The 19650-nt window shown below is 44.7% G+C and overlaps 1 protein-coding gene across 1 annotated transcript in view; it reads right to left on the reverse strand.

Annotated features, from left to right (window-relative positions):
- The window catches only part of gmds (GDP-mannose 4,6-dehydratase), a 164220-nt gene that overhangs the window by 77823 nt on the left and 66747 nt on the right, over positions 1-19650 (reverse strand). The window lies entirely within an intron of this gene.

Here is a 19650-nt window from a genome sequence, read left to right on the forward strand (position 1 = left end):
AATTCATTAAAAATCAGTAAATGTAAAATTATGATTGTCTTCTTAATTGCAGGAAATAGGACTCTGTAGAGCATATGGTTTTTCAAACAGGAGATTTTCATGAAGTTCATTTAATAACTTTAGAAGTTTGGAGATTAAGTTTAGCGTTGACTCCACAGCCCAATGAGCTGGTTTTAGTCATCTGCAAGTAAGAAGACATAAAGGCATCTACTTTAAACAGCAACAAATTTCATAAAAAATAATAAATAATACTTCCACCTACAACCCAGAAAAGTCTGTATTAATCAGGAAACTCAGGAAAATTCTGGTCTTATTTCAGCGTCTACCCAGGACTGACTGTCGATCACGGTCACCTGTGATGACCTGCACTTCTTCAAGGTTTTATTTGACCTCAGAGCCATGGTGGGTTTGTTGAGCCACTTTACTGGCAGTAAGGATGTTGTACTGCCTAAAAATTGACACCGATGCTTGTGGCGAACTGCAGGTCAAGCTGCACAAACATCCCCAGAATCCCCCTCATGCTTGGAAAAAGGATCTCATAAGCAGCGGTTGTGAAAATAGACAAGAACAAGACATGGATAACATGTTAATAAGTTCTAGTCTGTTCACAGTGAGCTGTATGAAACACAATAGGTTGGGTTTTCACCCATAATCTGCACTCAATCGGCCATAATCTCTTTGTAACTCGGAGTAATGCCCAGTAATATGAACAAGGGACGAGTCTTGGAGTCTCTCCTCCGTGAGTAAATATACAACAACCTGGGAGCCGCGGCTTTCGTATCTGACCCATCTGAACACACTAACAGTCTAACACAGGACCATCTGTGGATCCTTGGAAGGACATCGATGCCTTATTGGCTTCCTGTGAGTGTGTGTGTTAGCTACAGTGAGCCGCAGCCATGCCCTGCCCAGAGGAGAGGGGGTAGACTGGGGATTCAATGGCATAAAGAGGAACCAGTGGTGGTCTGACAACAAGCTTATTATACAAGATTACATACACTTACTGCTGCTTAATAACTATTCTTCAATCAATTTAAGATAAAATGTCCTAAGGTTTGTGTAAACAAGGTGCACCACATGCACATACTGTGCGAACTGGACCTGAACCCAGCTCAGTGTCTGTTTAAACTAAACGTTCCAAGTTAATGCGAACAAATATCCACTGAGCTGCTCAGAAGTTTCCTCATATCCTGCCCTGGCCCACACACACACACACACACACAAACACACACACACACAGTATTTCCCACCCCAAAATGGGCCCCCATGGCTACGGTGACAGTGTTAAACTATTCCTGTAGAAGTCGTGAGAGCCTGTCCAATCCCTCCAACAATGCCCTTTGTTTCTGGAGCCAGGACATATTTTTAAAAATGGCGTGTGGGCTCGTTTGTCAAAATGTATATTTTCGTCGCTCTTAAGCTTTCCCCTGCTCGCTGAGACTCCTGGCGTACTTCACTGTGCCTTCGCCAAAGCTTCTACAACTGCTTGGTAAAATAGCTCAAAATGCCGTCTGAGTAACTCGCCAGCGCCTTTTTCTGGCAAAAAGCTGCCAGCATGTTTCTCTGACAGTGACCCACTGTGTTTAATGTGCCACTGCCTGCCAAGGGTCACTTTCCATTTGGCTTCAGCACACCGAGACTCAAACCAAGAAAGACGTGGAGAGAATGAGAAAGTGAGGAGATGCAGACAGACAGAGAGCAGGCAAACAGGCATCAGCTGCTGTTTAAGCAGGAAACACCCTTCCTCAGTGACAAATACACCAACACGCCCACCTCGCACTTTTCCCCTAATCAATAATTCAAAAGTGACCTCATATGAATACAAACAAGCTTTGAAAATTTAATAAGCACAACTTTGTCCAGCACAGCCAGACAGATGTTATGTGTCTACAGTTTGTGCTCAAACTGTTCAAATCCTATTAAACCTCTTGTGCCGTTAATGCAGGCTTTATGTCTCTGAAGATGTGGGAACGTAACACCCCGCAGTGTCAGTAGCCTGACACTGACTGCTCGAAGTGTTTACAAAAGCTAATTCTCATGTCAAACTGAGCTCTTTCTCACAGCTCCTGCCTGCTTGTCTGGCCTGGAAGAGCTAATGCTTCTCTGTCGCTTTCTGCCTCCGTCTGCATCTGTCTTCCACTGGCAGTGAAAGCTGTTCGGAGCACAGCAGGAGGTCAATAACAACTTGTCCTCTGAGGCCTGGTTTCGATCCGCCTGAGCATCAGGACTTACGTCTGAGAGCGAAAAACAGAGAGGAGAGAAAACGGGCTGTGGCCTGGGAATGTGAGGACATGCTATAAGGACGTCAGCACATGGTGGCCTGGAAACTGCTCATTTTGGGTTTTCGAGGAGAGTGAGACAATACCAGCTGAAGCTGAGAGAGAGACATATGCACAGACAGGAAGAGAGCGAGATGAATGACAGTCGCTTTCCATACAGGGCTCATCCATTCAGGCACGGAAAAGATTTTGAATTTAACATAAGCTTTCTTTAAACTTAACACAACATTAAAGGTCCACACAGTCTGAAGGTAGATGTCCATGTGTTTCTGATTATAAAGCAGGTCTAGGTTCTATATTAATACTGTGAAAGTATCAAAGCCTCAGTCCACAGAGAAATGCACACGGCCTGTATTCAGAAATTGAGCCTCAAAAACCGGCCGTCAGGACTTCTGGAACTTTGTGATGTCACAACTAAGCAGTCACCGTTCTCAGTCATGCCACAAGCCCTGCCCACCTGGATCCACCATCCAATCTTGCAGGATTTGGTTTCTCTGAGTGTTTTCCTGAAATCTGCTGTATTTTTTATTAATTCCCTCAGAAAACAGTCAGCCAATCACAAGAGAGGCTCAGATCCCCTCTTCTGATTGGCTGACTGACCTGTTTTTACTAGAGCTCCAGAGAGAAGCCTGAGAGAATAGATGTAAAACTACACTGAGATGGTTTTTGGTTAAAAAACCACAAATATATCTTCTGATGGAGATCAACGCTTCAAATAAAACAACAGAAAAGTTAAAATATGGGACCTTTAAACAATAATTCCTGTCTATTACAACTTAATTCTTATTTTCATTATTTTTCTAGAGGTTATGATGCCCTAATGTGGCAAAAAAACAAAAAAAAACCCTGAGCAGTCAGACAATCACACAGACTGTAAACACGATGACGTAAACTAGTACATCCAAAATGAAAATTATAATCCTTCCCTGCACAAGAAAACTGTGTGTTCACAGCTACTGACAGTACAGGAGGTCAAAGTTGAGGCAGGATGACAGTGTGTCTGTCTGATGGATTGAACTGGACACAGTCCATCCACTGATGAAGGCTGTGTGATGCAGCTGACAGCTCTGGAAAAAAACTCTACTTATCGTCCAAGGACAAACTTTTTTTAATTTTAAATCTCGTGCGCTCCACAGTGTCCACAGACAGGTGAGAGTTTTACCTGACGAAGGCCTGAGGACTCAAATGACATTAAAAACTTTTTGGTTGTTTTTAATCATTCAAGATGTGTCCAGCCACTACTTGCTATGGATAAACAGAAAACACTTCACAACTCCACCTTTGTTTCTGACCTGCTGAGGCTGAATGTGAGCAGACCCCCCGAGAGCAGCGCCACCCACCCTATTTTACTTCAGCTGCCAGCTGGAGATATAAGGGGCAGAAACTACACAGTGTGAGGATGAGAGTGTGTGTTTAAGTGTGTGTGTGTCTGGGATATGAATAATGCATGAGTGGCAGGTCTGATTGATGTGGAGTGTAGGGTTTCCAGCCAGGCAGTGGAGGGGCTGTGTGTCCGTGCCCAAACCCCAACACACTGCACTGCCGACTTCAAAGGGTGTGGTCTGGACTCGCTCATGTACAAACACAAAATCTCTCTCTCTTACACACACACACACTCAGATGCACACACTCACTCACTCTTTCAGCCACTCTGCTTCTACACACACACACTCTCTGCAGATGAAGAAACACATTTGCACACTCTCTTTCCACACAACTGTACACGCTCACACACACAGACACACACACACACACACACGCTCACACACACACACAGTCTGGACTTCCTGTGCTCCCAAACAGGAACACACAGGGTGCTGTGTGCTGGACAGTGGGTCTGGGACTTTGGGCGGAGGGAGGCCTGGCTTTCCACACCTGTGTTTGCAGCCGTAATTAGGGGCGCATGCTATTTTGGGGCGGCGAGCATCCGCGCGCTCACACACATACTCCGAGGCACACAGAGAGAGCTCTCAGCGGCGGAGGCATAGAGTACACGTAGGCTGGTGTTTGCTGTGCAGCAGCTTGTGTTTTCTCTGGTTAGAGAGTGTGAATGCCAGTGGAAAGCTCTTAATGGCCTGTAAATACAAACAGTCATATTTCCAGTTCCAGGCCATTAAAGAGCTCATCACAGTCTGCCCACGCACGGGACATGACAGACAGCACACCCTGAGGACGTTAGCTCAGCTGAGATGCTAGATCAAAAACTGTGTCATGTGATAAACCCTAGTTTTATTTTAAAGGTTAACACTGACTAACACATTCATTTACATTTTAGCTACTGGTGCCATAAAGTCCACTGAAGCTCCTTCAATCCTTATTTTCATACCAACAACGCCTGGTCGCAGTGACAAACCCTCATTAAATAATAATCCCTACATTCCCTCCTCAGCCTCTTTTAGCTCATTGTTTTGGTTCAACAGCAAATTAACTGTTCAGTCTCATTGTCACATTGTTCCCAATGTTTCCAGCAGCATCAGGCAGCTGTTTCCAGCAGATGAGCTCTTACAAACTCTCTGTTCTCTACCTGACCAGTTAGTTAGACCAGTTAGCAAATAGCTGGTGAAGAAAGTGGAACATCTAGCAGCTAAAGAGGCATGTTCTTCTCTCTGGAGTTGGTGGAGACCAAAGCAGAGCTAAAAGAAGAGTGAACGCTGAGCTTACACTCATCAGTTGAACAGAAAGAGGACTTATGTCGTCAACAGGTCATTGCCTGCTAACGCTTTAGCTACTTTTATAAGATGATAATGTACAAGGATCAGATTCTTGTCAGGCTCCTGCACTACAGTACCAGCTTTATTAACACATCAGCATTGGATGAGATAATAACTGTATTTTGATCCATGGAGAGTTTTTCATATCAGACTGAACTGAACATGCTTGGGGACACAGTTCAGCGTTTCTACAGTTAGTTTGAAAATCTCAGGGGAATAAAATACCACTGCACAGATCGTGTAATGATGGTATCTCCTCATAATGAATGAAGGAAAAGGTTCACTTCTTTTATAGGTTTTTAATTTCTGCTTTTCTGATATCAATGGAAATCTATGGCACTGAGTCTTACACTATTATTTGAGTCTTTTAATTGGATTGACTGATTATATATCAAAAAGATAAAAACAACACCAGTTTCATCATCCAACTATTCATTCAAGTAAAAAAAAAAAAAAAAAAAAAAAAAAGGTGGGTAAATGAGCACTGGTCCCAGCTTGGTGACTCATCCTCACCAGTCTTTTCAGGACATAATCACACACCTTTCTTAGCATCTATTCTCTTCTAAATTTGTCTCTGGTGTATTTTTGAGTCCTCTCGGCCACGTGGCCAGCACATGAGAGACTACGTTACCCACCTCGCAGCATGTCACACCAGTCTGCTGCTCAACATCTCAGGGAATAAAACAAGCATGACAGGCCGTGACAGTCACCAATCTGCGAGGTCTATACTTTGAGGTTGCGCTGGTTTGGAGGGCAACGAGGCAAACTATTGCGCTGTGAAAAAAAAAAAACGTAAGATTTGTAAAGACGAGGGAGTAAACACAGCAGGGTGAAACGTGCTTATTCCTTCTCTTTCCTCCTCGCTCCCTCGCAATCTCGTAAACACACACGCATGGTAATTACGTCTCATTAGAGCGCTCAGGGACTTTCATGTAGCTGCTGAACATGGCCACCGTCTCTCCCCTCTGGCCCACAGACATAAACAAACACTTCAGCTGGCCTGCCCCCTGGAGCCATGGAGCCTCTGCTCCACAATGGAGAGCTAGGGATTCCCCCTCAGCCGTGGCGCATGTCCCCACCTCACACACCGCAGCGCCACTCACATCTTTTTCTTTTCCTCTCGTCCTGTCTTGTACTTTTTATACAGCTCTTTTCTGTGCTCTGAAGACATAAATGAAAACACCAAGAGAGAGAGAGACTTTGAGAACAGAGGAGGAAAGAGGGAGACAGAAGTCAGAGAGCTGCCTGCCTGCTGTGGGTCGGTAATGATATAATGAGAGGACTGCAGTGTTTAGTGGGCGGCTCTTTTTATAGCAACTGTCAAGACAAATGTGCAATCATTCACTTTGATTGAGTGAGTGTGTGTGCACGCGCATGTGCACAACAGCTCAGTGTTGCTGGGAAGCTGAGTAAGGGAATTGCGAGGTGGGTGAAGGAGAGGCATAGAACAGTGAAGCAAAGGCAGGAAAAATGGAAGGAAAGGATGTGACTAAAGCAGAAAGCAAAAAGTGAAATGGAGAGGTGACACTGTAAGAAAAAAAAAAGAAAAAAAAAAAACTGAGCTCTGGCATTGAGAGAAAGGTCAGGGAGCGGTGACGGCCAGGTCAAGCTGAGGTCAAATAAGGTGCAAAACCAGTGACTCTGGGGCAAGTTTAGAATGAAAACAAACCACCACTATCACTGCAGGTCACAGACAGGGCCTCCCCTCAGGTTACATACACACACACACACTTTCACACACACTTTCACACACACACAGACTCTCATATTGCCGAGGCCACTTAATTAAAAAAAGAGATCCCTGGCACTCCCTGAGAAAGTCCCACCTCCTTAAAGCAAATACACAGCTCTCCATCGGGGCTGTTTTAATAAGGATAGAGTTCAAAACGAGGCGCGCTGAGTGAAAGCCTCATTGTGGTTCAGAGAGCGGCTCTGAACGCAGCGTCACTTCTCTCCTCATCCATCAGACCGACACCTCCGCACAGCGTTTCCTCACCAATTACGCACTGGCCTTGAACGTTGTTGTGCGTGTGGTTGAATACGTGTACAACAATATTAACACAAGGACAAAGTATAGTTTATTACCGTGACCCTGTCCCTCCAGTCGCCTCCCTGGCACACTGCATTGTGCATTTGTGCGTGCCAGCATGTTTGCAAGTGTAAAGTGTCTCTGTGTGTGGGAGCGGGTGTGCCGCACGGGGACGTGCTCCCGCTCTAATATCATGAGCCTGTGTGAACGTGGATCCACTGGAAGTCTAATAAAAAACAGACAACATGAGGAAGCCATTTGGTGTTATGCGATGAGGGAAGACGGGCTTTCAGTGCTGTGACCCAACAAATGTTTCCATTCCACTGAAGCCATGAGGCCTGTTTGAAGTGGACTGGTTGGGATGCTGTCTCCGCCACGCTCAATAGACTACAGGCAGCTGTCAGTGGACCTGGCGGGAAAACGCTGCTTGGAACCGTATCACTCCGCTCTCTGTACCTGGAGTTGTGTTCAGCTCAGAAAACAACACAATCAGGTTGTTAGAGGGGGCAGTTGTGCATGAGTGGGGGGCTCTGAGTGGAGAGCAACAAGACAAAGACAACATTCATGAGTCGGATGTGAAACCAAACCAACTTAATTATGGATTTTTTCCAACTGGATCCTTTTTTATACAGAGTTTATTCACTGTCTCACAGCCGATGGTGATCTAAGCTGTGGAGGTTCATATGATAATGATAATAACACAGCACTCTTCAAATCCAGCATTACTAAGTGCTTTGACATTATTAAGCATGAGAGCAAAATGTAGCCACAAACAGTAACAGGTGACTTAAGGGGAATTTCAGATCAAGGCACAATAAATAAAATTAAATCAGGAAGTGTTTTTGGTATGTTTAGGGTCGCTGGTGGGGATACAGTGGGGGTGTTAAATAAATTCATAAATAATATACAGTACTGAGGTGGATTTAAATAACTGCTCAAAATACAAAATTCAATTATTACTGATTTATAATATATACATATTTTAGATTCTTTATAAAGATTTATTAACATATACAATGAAATAATGAAATTTACTGTGAACAGTATTTATTCTCTACTGAAGCTCCTCAGTAACTTCAGTTCAGACTGGAGTAAAATGTAAAACCTGTTTGACTGAGTCTTTTCCAAACCGCCACATATTTTAAAGAGTTGACGGATAAAGAGACATTTATAAGGACACACGATCCCAACTAGAAGCCTGGATGTCGGCAGAAAAAATGAAAAACGTTTTAAAAAGTTAAAAAAGCCTGAGCCCATGGACTGCATGGACTGTTGTACTGTTAGCTACAGCTGCTATCTCTATCCAGGCTGGGGGGTCGGCTGCCTTCATATAACTAAATCAACGCCATCTCTGATGAACCCCCTGCTGGAAGTTTGTGTTGCCGAACGATGAGCGTGGTGTCACTTTCATGTCTGTTAATACAAAGACTGGGGAGGCACAGGAACACATGACCTCCTCTAAAGTTCAAAAATCCACCTATCAACACGTCCAAACTCAGGTTCCGGCTTGTTTCTTGTTTGTTTGATGGTTTTACAGGTAGTTACGTGACCTAACTCTTTACTTAGAGCCACATTTTTTAACTTTGGAGAGAGCTGAGCTAGTAGTTTCACCCTGTTTCCAGTATTTATGCTAAGCTAACTGTCTTCGAGCCCTAGCTCCATTATTAGCGTACAGACATGAGAGTGAATCGATCATCTCAGCCACCTCAAAGCAGGAAAGTGAACAAAGGTTTTTCAGGAGGGGCTTTGCTTTTGTCGCTCGTTCACTACACTCACGTCTTTATGTGACTTCATCAGTGGTAACACATCAGTAAATAAAGCTGCTTAAAGCCGCTTTTGGTCATGTGTGTGTCTGTGGTAGAGGGATGTGTGCAGGGGAAGCCCAAAGTAAAAACTGTATATCATACAAACACAAAGATGCTTGCACATGCAAATGAATATTTTTCTTATGTGCACAAAGGGAGCTATTTATACTCATAGAGCGAGTGATAGGCGCACAGAGAGCTGAGTATCAAAGGGGTCAGTCAGTCAGACAAGAATGTAATGGGGAAAGAGTGAGAGCTGAGAGAGCTGAGACGGTGACTGAGCTCTTGTGATATTTGGCTCGGTTTCGACACTCTGCAGTCTGGACGGAGAATCTTCCCACGAGCCGCTCGGCCGTCTGACAGAGCGAGAGACACACACACTGGGGCGAGCGAAGGGAGTGTGAAGGAGCGATAGAGGAGGTCACACACATTCCAGTCCCAGAGAGTCGGCCAGACTCCTCAGACAATTAAAAACAAGATGACCCGCTCCCCAACCCCCCTAAATACCCCTCCACTCCATCAGTGCTGTCTGCTGGACCAGTGAAGTCACTTCACTCCCCGACTCTCACTCATACTCCCTAAAATGTCACGACACAAGACTCTGAAGGCCTTTTCTGTGTGACAACACACACACACACACACACACACACACACACACACACACACACACACACACACACACACACACACACACACACACACACACACACACACACGGCTGGAAGGGATTATTGCATTATGGCTCCTCTCACACTTGTGCTTCCCAATCAGGGAGTGTCTCAGCTTCACAAAGCAGCTGTGGACTCACTACCTACGACCGGCCTCTTTCTCTATTCACTGCACTTTGATTCCAGTCAGTGAAGATTTGTTGGCATCACTAAAGCTGGGTGTCCAATCAAAACTTCTGTGGCTGCGCTGAGTATCAACAACTGGTCTGAAACCAGTTAATAAAGTCGCCCTCAACGCTGCTGGTGTTGCTTTGACTAGTTTCTGTAAGAAAAAGTGCATCTTGCCTCCAGCTTCTCTCTCTCACCCCCCCTTCCCCAGCAGGGTACGGAGCCCTCTTCCCTCCGTCTACCCCTCCTCTGGAGACGTCATCCCATCCATTCCCTCTGCTCCTTCACCCTCTCCTGCCCTCTCTCCTTCTGCCCTGCTCCCTCTGTCCAGGTGGGAGGTATGACTCTGTTGCTCTGTCACACACACAAGCCGGCACCTCGCAAACCTGTGGAAACGCGGCACTAAACCACAGACAGCAGAGCCGAGGTCGAAGTGAGAAACAACACATTCCTGCTGTAAATCAAGACAAGTGAAATAAGCTTCAGGTCACGTGAGCATGTTTACAACAGGAAGTGAGTGACTTTGAGAAAAATATAGCACAGTTACAGACAACCTCAGCCTTTATTTACTGAACACTGCTTTGCAGAACGTGAGGGTCAAAGTAATGAAAACATCTTTAGACTTTGGTCTGACTGTCAGCTGAGTTAACCTGTTCTTTAATCAGATATTTCCTGATTTAAATCTTTTGTGTGATTAATGTTTTACTGTTTTATTTCAGTTACGTTCCTGTACAGCAGCGTTACAGCATTTCACTTTTTTAAGTTTTTAAAAATGTCTAATTTTGATAAAAGAAGAAAGTGTTTAGGAGCAGAGGATGTTTCTCTCCTTCAAAGACAGATATCTAATCTATCTGTTTCTGGTATCAGTACTGAAACTTTACCAAACTGGAGCCCGTACAGGAAAACTTCACTCCACTGGTTAAGTTTTCTGAGAAATCTGCTAAAATGACTTTGGCACAAAATGAAGTGATGTGTTTTTCATTAGAGGAGAAACACACAGCTTCACAAACTGACAACACAACTGTAACTTTTAATGAAATTAACTGCGTCTGAGTGAACAATCAGTGTTATCTTGGACTGTGATTGGCTCATACTCCTCTTCTTAGTTTTCATGATAAATGCACAAAAAGCAAGAGCTGGTAACAGGAGGCAGATCAAGTATTATAACTAATGATAACTGTCTCTGATAGAAAACAACGAGGTTCATAGAAAGGTTGGTGTCACATGCAGAACATTAGAGTCAGTTCTGTTTCCTTTTCTTCAATCTATGTTATTTTTCTGTGTGGACTGGACTTCAGAGTAGGGACATATTCTTGGTTTGTTTGTTGTAATGAAAAAAGTTTCCTCCCTTATATGAATAATCTGCATATGTACATGTATGTGCGTGCCTGCCTCTGAGCGTGCATGTTTGTGGGAATGCCTGTCAGTCTTTGCTTTCTACAGGACTCCAGGGTGCAAACTATCCTGCAGGCTCCATATGAAAGCTGAGGATTCTGGTTACACAAGGCGGCGAGGAGAGAAAAACAGAGCGGGAGAAGAAGGAGGAGAGCATCTGCTTTCATCCTCAACCCAGCAGGGGAGATCTTAGGCCTGTCAGTCTGAGGGAGACGGCCAGCTGCTGCTGCTGCTGCTGCTGCTGCACACACACACACACACACACACACACACACACACAATATAAACTTGGGAAAAAATACTGAATATCCTAGAGTACCATTAAAGCTCATTGGTACGATCATTTCTCTTGTTTTCACCATTATAAAGATATATTCTTAATGTTAAGGCTATAAATGGAAAACGCTCATACAGCAAATTTAAGATTTTAATGCACCCAAAAAGTTCTTTCCAGGACTTTCAACTTTTCTTCTCTCCTTTAAAAAAAAAAAGTCAATCTTCATACCAGAGCTGCCTCAGGCGTCCAGCTGGACACACGGCTCTAATTTGTTCTAAAAGGCAAAGACAACCACCACTTGGTCATTTTTGACTCCTTCAGGCAGTAAACGTCACCGGCATGCCAACTGTAAATTTATCATTAATCTTTAGCTCCAATGATTTCAAAATAATTAGCACTCACGATCAATACTGCTATAAAACTGTATTAAATCCGACGTAAAAGTGCATTACTACTTCCAAAAGTGGTTCTTAACCTGGAGGAGGAAGATGGTTTTAGTGAAGCTTTTTTGTAGGTTCTTGACTTCAAATGTTTTATTGAACGTAATAACCTTGAAACGAGAAAAATGAAGTTGTTAATACGTCAGACTGAATCACCTTCAAAGCCTCCTGCTGCAAAAGAGGATAACACATTACATTACATTGACTCAGCTGGAAGACGCTTACATCCAAAGCGACTTACAAGCTTCATTGCAGCAGGAGACCTTGAGGTAAGTGGAGGTCATAAGTTATAGGTGCTTTGTTCTGAGGGGATGCTGCTCCAAAAAGATCATAAACCCTGAACAATGAGACTGTTGTGTGTGTGTGTAGGCAGATGAGGCAATGAAAACAAAGTTTAACAGGATTCAATATGTTTAACACTGCATCTCAGAATCTGAACCCAAACGCAGAACAGACCCAGGTAACAAAAACACACAACGTATGAATGAGATCTGCAAAAATCAGGTTCCAATGTCACTGCACTGTCTGCAGTGAATATGACAAAGCTGTGCAATAATATACTAACTGTGAAAACTATTTATCTATAAGTTCTGGTGAAGTCGATGACAAAAGTAACTGTGACATTACAGCTAAAAATAAAGATGGAAGACGATGATTTAGAACAAAAACAAGATGACACAAGATGCTAATAGAAAAATCACGCTACATATGAAAAATATTGATGGGAAGGTTTGATATTCTAAAAGGAATAATCAATAAAAACCTTCTCCTATCAATAAATAATGTCCAAAGAGCAAACTGTACATCTGAAATGAAGCTCAACCTGTGTGTTTTGATGCTGAGTGTGGCTTAAAACTACAGCTGTTTTTTTAGTGACCTTCTTCAGGCGAAGGCCTCACTCAGGCTCAAACATGAATTAAAGCTGCTGTACTCTCAAACTCGATACGTGAAGCAGAAACACACACAAATCACAACTATTCACATGGTGATGTTGTTCAGTGACTGCAGGACACAGCACAATATGGAGTACTGACTGAGACTGTGATGAAAAAACAGTGACGCGGTCTGGCTGAAGGTTGCACAGTGCAGCGTTCACAGCCTCGTGTAGCAGGTTCTGAAGTTACAAATCTGCCATAACGCCAGTGGAAACGCTGTACTATTGATTTTAGGAGCAGAAAACTCTGTTTAACACTGAAGGACTTCCGGCTCCAGTAACCCGCTGTCACTCCCTTTCCCAGCTGTGCTCCAGCCAGTCGCAGCTTTGAACCGGCTCTTTCAGCCAATCAGCGGGAGCCGTACGGCCAAATACAGAGTGGAGAGAAACAGAGGGGGTAGGACAGAAATGAACCGAACAGGAACAGAGAGAAAAAGAAGAGAGACGTTCCCTGCAAAGCCCCAAGTCTCACCCCAGAAATGAGGACATGTCCTGGGTCAGGTTTCTGTCTGCTAAGCTGCAGAGGTTCCTGCTGAAATTTCAGGGCCCATACACATGCATGCAGGAAAACACACACACACACACACACAACCTCACACACTAAGGTTAACCCTGCAGTGGCCCCCTCACGAGAGCGGTAACCCTAGAGTCTCTCCTATCAAGGATCTGTCTGTTATCTGTTCTTCCATTGTTAGAGCAGCAAGAGGGAGTCTGCTTTACACAATCTCCCTCTATTTATCTTCCCTCAGGTCTAATTTATGAGCACTGTGAAAATATTCAACGTTTCGCTGCTCTGCGACTCCCCCCCAACCTCCTCCTCTGTCCCTCTGGTACGATGCCACGGTAAACACTCACCCCATGTTTGATGATGCAGGATTTGGACACGTGGGGGCAAGATGGGGCAAGAGCGCCTCCCTGGAAATCTATTTTAAGTCTCTCACCCAATTCATTACACTCTTATCATCATATCTCACCACATGCAAGTGTTTATCCAAGTGCAGCTGTCTACCTGTCTGTGTCTTCATCTTATTAACAACAGTAACGTTTGTCAAATATGCAAAAGGCGTCTGTAACACAACAACACCAGGTCAATATGTATTCTTATTTGCATTCTGCCTGGTGTCTGCCTCTCTCCTGCTCTCTGTGCTTATTTATACAGTATTTTAATGCTGAAACCCCAATAAAGCTGCTCTCATTTACATGTTTTTTCTGTTTCTGTTGTCAAGCAGGACAAGAGCGAAATAGTGACTGACACTCGGCCCATTAACACAAATGTTAACCAGCAGTCGCTTCTAAGCGGCTGTTAAAATCCTGATTTTATAACCGTGACATCAGTTCAAGACAAAGACTGAGCTGTGATTTCAGATATAAAAGCCCGGCTCTCTACTGGCTGATTATCTTTTATGGAAAGAGGAGAGAAGCTAAGGTTTGTCCAGAAGGTCACTCAATGTGTCGCTTGGTGATTCTTTAAATAAAAGTCGGTCAATCAAGCCACAAAGGTGCGAATTTGGCAGCACTGCTTGTTTGCACCAAATCATTTTGGAAGAGCGACGACCAGTGGAGAAACTCCAACACTCCGTCGACCGACCAATAGTGTAACTTCATCACTCATGTGACTGGCTCTGCTATTGTGGTCCAGCCAAAAGTACACAAATGAATCATCCACTTAACGAAACTGTGAACTCTACAAACAGTAGTTTGCCATAAAAGTAGCCAAACTTTTACTATGAGTCGATCCAGCTGCATCAAATATGTAAAAAAAACTGCACTGAATTTGAGGCTCTTTACTTTGAGGTTTTATTGTTTTAAAGATAATTTGTGTCACGATGGGTGGAAATAAAACCTTTTTAAATAAATCACTGATGCAAAAACTCAGTTGAATCATTTTTGCAAATTTCACATCAAACACCAAAATCTACCGAAGATGTAACCAGAACTAACTTGATAAGATTTTTCAAATCACAATTTGAAAACTTTATATAAAAAATAGACATTTAAGATAAAGCTGCTTGACTGTCTGAAACTTGATTTGATTTAATAATCCAGGAAAAAAAGAAATCACAACTCTGAACTGCAAATTTACCTTTTTTTTTTTTTTATCACCAGAGGTGTTTTCTGAGTTGTGAAGAAAACACAACGTTTGGTTGCACGGTGACATGAAATAGGTGCAAAAATGGCTTTAAATTGATCAGCCCCTTTTAAATAAACCAGATATTTTTGGTAAAAGTCTTAGTAAAGATTTAAACATAAACATAAGCATAAACACTGGGATCCATTATCCAGCTGTAATTCATTTTAATTATGAATCCCTAAAATATAAACAATTACCCTGAGAACCTGAAGTCTACAGTCAGAGTCCAAACGACAGATTTTAAAGGCTCCATGAGCCAATTAAACTCCTCAGACCTGAGATCAGATTTCCTTATCAGCCCTTTAAAAGGCATGAAATGTTTTTGTTTTGTTCGGTCATCATACTCTATAAATGTACACACTGGTGAAATGAGACCAGAGTGTGTGTGTGTGTGTGTGTGTGTGTATGTGTGTGTGTCTTTATGCATGAGCTTGATGGAGGTTCATGGAGGTTTTATTACTCTGAGCCACGGGGGGGGGGCAAACCCCAGTTTATTGAGCCGCTGTTAAGGCCACGGGTCGAATTTCACCTGCAATTAATGCAAACACGCACACACACACACACACACACGCGCGCGTGCGCGCGTAAATCTGTGCACGGGCACAGCTGTTGTCGTTTACTCATCCTGCGTGTGTGGCATGCCCGGTCAGTGTGACAGTAGCTTCTGTCACAGTCTCTCTCACTAAATGATCAACACTTGGCCTAACCCCCCGCAGAGCGCGCACACACACACACATGCACGCACACACACACAAATCTCACCAGAGAGCATTATGATTTTTCCCAGGTGGGTGTGTTGGGGCATCAGGGGTTGAGGGGTCAGGGGGGGTTTGGATGTAGTCAGGAGATTTTGGTGATGAAACCTAATGCTCCCTCTCATCTGCCCTATTAGTTCCCATTTTAGCTCTTTACCGCTCCAGCTGTGTTTATTAAAACCTTACAGAGCAGGCTGAGGTATTTATCAGCTCCCTGAATCACCGCTGTAAAGACCTGGACACACACACACACACACACACACACACACACACACAGGTATCTCCACCACAGAGTGTAGTGAGGGGACAGCGCCCTCCACGACACCACTAAGTGAACTACTGAGCTGAAGTTTCAGTGCGCAGGTTTGAACCCTGCAGCTCAGCGCAGGTCCAGCTCTACCTGTGGTAGGTTGGCCAACTATGAACATTTAAAGAAATCTGAAAATGTGGTTTTAGAACAGACAAATCATGAATAAATAAAACCATTAAACCATTAAGACCAGTAAATTTAAGCTACATGAAAAATCCAGCAAACATCTGGACTCAGATCACAATATTGATTATAAAATAAATAAACTGCTACCTGCTCCTGCTTTTCACTGCCACAACTTTACTGTTGAAGCCATTACTCTGATGATATCTGCTCTATGAGTTTGACAAATGACAGATCTACTGACAATGTCATGTGTTGTTGACTAGATCTGCAACAATTAGTCTGCTTCTTAATCTTTATTTTAAACAGTGAACTAAATATCTTTTTTTATTTTTGACTGTTGGTCTGACATGAAGACGTCACCACCTCTGGAAACAAAGACTATTTTTTTTCTTTTTCTGAGAATAATCAAAATACAAATTAATAAATTATGAAAATAATTATTAGTTGCATCCTGAGTTGGAGCTGTGGTCACTCAGGTGAAATGATCTAAACTGAATTGAACAGAAGCTGTATCACCTGGTAGAAACACCTCGGTTTGTTAAGTTTTTTTTGATTCCCTCTTTTGTCTTGTACAAAACATCAAGAGCATCAGACTGAAACTCAGAGCCTGAAACTGACACATCCCATGTCTGATCTCCGCAGCCAATCACCAAGTGTCCATCAGCGCTAACCTCCTGTCAAACCGTCTCTCAGGGAGATAATGAGGCCCGGAGCTGGGTAAACGCCTCAGCAAAATATAGACCCAACTTACTGTACCAGGTTCATGAGCCTGCCCCTGCTGTCACCTCCCAGGCCAAAAACTTGTGATGAATGGCCCTCCGCTCTCATCAATCATCTGTGATTGGCCCTGATCTGCGCTGTGATTGGCTAATTAGCCTCATCTGTAACCATTACTGCACAGAGAGGCAGCTGCGACATAAAAAAAAAAAAAAAAAAAAGGGATAAGAAAAATAAAGAAGGTGAAAAATGACACCATCTGGGCCGTCCTGTCACCTCACTCCCTCCACACAATGCCAGGAATCAGACAGCTACCGCCACACACACACACACACTCACCTGGAGACTGCATGGCAACACCTTCCAAAGATCTGAATTTCACAGGTAATTATATTTTGAAAATAAATACACGAACAAGACAAGAGCAGGGAGGAGGGCTTGTCTGGACTGTGTGTCAGCGGGTCAGCCACGACTCATCTGGCAACAGTTTCGGGTTCGGCTACGGCAGCAAGGAACAGCAACGCCAGGGGAAAAATAAGAGCCGGTTATTAGATGTCAGAGGGAAATATCTGGTAACTGGGTGGTAACTGCTCGGCCAAGAGAGCGCCGGACAGGAGGGAGCAGCAGTTTGGTGGAGCACTGATCTAGTGACGCAGCTCTCTGTGAGTACAAAACGCGAAATAGTAAAAGGTTAAGAGGCGGGAGGGGACATGAAGAACAGAGAACGCAAGGCGGGAGAGGAAACAGACAAAAAGACAGAGAGAAAGTGAAGCAGGATGGAGCCCAAGGGGAGAGGGAGGGAGAGAGAGAGAGAGAGAGAGAGAGGGCAAGAGAGAGAGAGAGAGAGAGAGAGAGAGAGAGAGAGAGAGAGAGAGAGAGAGAGAGAGAGAGAGAGAGAGAGAGAGAGAGAGAGAGGGCCAAAACCACGAGGCCGATTGCTCCTGCTCCCTCCCAGCCAGCCCTCTTCTCTACACAGGAAATGGCTCTCTGCAGCCAGAGGGGGAGGAGGTAGAGGGGTGGGGGCTCCAAACAGCTGTACCCACCACGGGCCAACTCAAAGGAAAGGAGCAGGGAGGAGGGCAGTGCACGGTAAAGATGGCCGACTGGTACGTCTTTATCTGCTCAGACGGGGCCTTTAGTAAGAGCTCACTGCGGGTTTCCTCTTCTCCTCGGCGTCTCCTCATATTCAGAAACTTGTTCTGCATCGTGAAATCTCAGTGAACCACACTCGAAAAAAAAAGTTTCAAACACAGTCACAAAACTGAAAAGGTCCAAAGTTTAACCCCTTTGAGGGAAAATTAGATCAGAGATTCCCCCCCCCCCCCCCCCTCCCACTTGTACTCCATAACACCATAATAATAATAATAATAATAATAATAATAATAAAGGGCTCCATCGAGAGAAGCTGGGCAGCTCCGGGTCTGTCTGCCTGCCGGGGACAGACACCCGATACCCGGCCCAGACGATGCCCAGCCAGCCGCACGCCTTCAGACGTCGTTAGAGCAGACACACAGCACGCCCCTCCTGCCACCCGCAATCCATCCACAGCCAATTACAAGCAATTTCCCTGTCCTAGGTGGGGTGAGGAGAGTGAGGGAGGGAGGGAGGAAAAGCAGTTGTCAGCCTAAAGCAGACACACATGGTTCTGTTTACAAATTGCCAGTTGTTTGGCTTCGCCATGGCAACACACGGCTGATGCTGGAGGGATGGATGGATATTTCAAAGTGAGGGAGAAAGAAGCAGGGAGGGGGTGAAGGTGGCCAGCTTTTGATGGTCTGCAGGGTGGGGTGAACTTTCAGCAGGAGAGATGGCTCATTTATGCATAATGTACAAACGTCCCACAAACACAAGTCTGTTTGCCTCCCCCCTTCACCCCCCCTTCCTTCCTCATCCTCCACCTCAGTTCCCCTCAGCACCTCAAGCTTCTGTTTGGCTTCCCGAAATCCGCCTTTCCGAAACTGGAGACGCGCAGCGAGGAGTTGCCTGATTCACCAGAGCTGGAATGTCGGCGGTTCCCACAGGAAACCTGGAGCGTCTCAAGCCAGGGTGCCCTGGACAGGCGAGTGCACACACACACACACTCAAATAGGACACAAAAGTACACAACTGGTCCGTCAGACAGGCCAAACACAGCAGGATGAGGGAACCTGCTGAATGTGACCTGACAGCCTCAGAACTCAGGCTGTGTCTTTTTGCTTCTCACCTTCATCCTCTCGTTTCGGTTCAGGAAGTAGAGAGAAACTCACACGAGAATCTGTTTGTCTGCTCTGAGGATTTTTCATTGACTTTATATTTGATTGTCCTGCCTCTAAAATTCACTCTGTGTTCAGTCCGCTCCACCTAGAGGTGCTGCACCTACCTGCCGCCTCATCTGTCTGAAAAAGACAATTAATGGGACGTTTACTTCCAAAATGTCGTCAACACGATGATATGAACCATCTTTTATTTTGTCAGCTGTGAATCTGTTTGCACGGGAGCGAAATGAAACTCACGCGATGGATCCTTTTTCCAAAACAATAAACTTTTGTGCTTCCATGTTACCACGCCCATCTGAAGTCAGACTTCCTGCCAACGGAGGCCAGAATTATTCAGCGTGGTTACAGTAAGATATGACTGAGCGTCAGTCTCGTGACCCACGCCACTGACGCTGCCGCGCCCCACCCTAACCGCGTAAACCAGCACTCTACCACCTTCCCGCTCTGACGCAGTGACCCCCCGCTGAGATCTGCAGTTAAACAGCGCTTCCCCACAGTAACCTCCTCACCCCGACTCCCCTCTCAAAGAGCACCCCCTGCCACCTCCGCCACCATCACCTCCTAACAACAACACCGTCCGCTGTGAGGGCTCTGCTGTCAGACATGGCAACCCGTCGAGTCTTTCATCTCGGCAAGACACACACACACAC

This window comes from Trachinotus anak, unplaced genomic scaffold (genome assembly GCF_046630095.1).
Source record: "Trachinotus anak isolate AG129_WGS33_773 ecotype Australia unplaced genomic scaffold, CSIRO_AGI_Tana_v1 ptg000010l, whole genome shotgun sequence".
Classification (NCBI taxonomy): domain Eukaryota; kingdom Metazoa; phylum Chordata; class Actinopteri; order Carangiformes; family Carangidae; genus Trachinotus; species Trachinotus anak.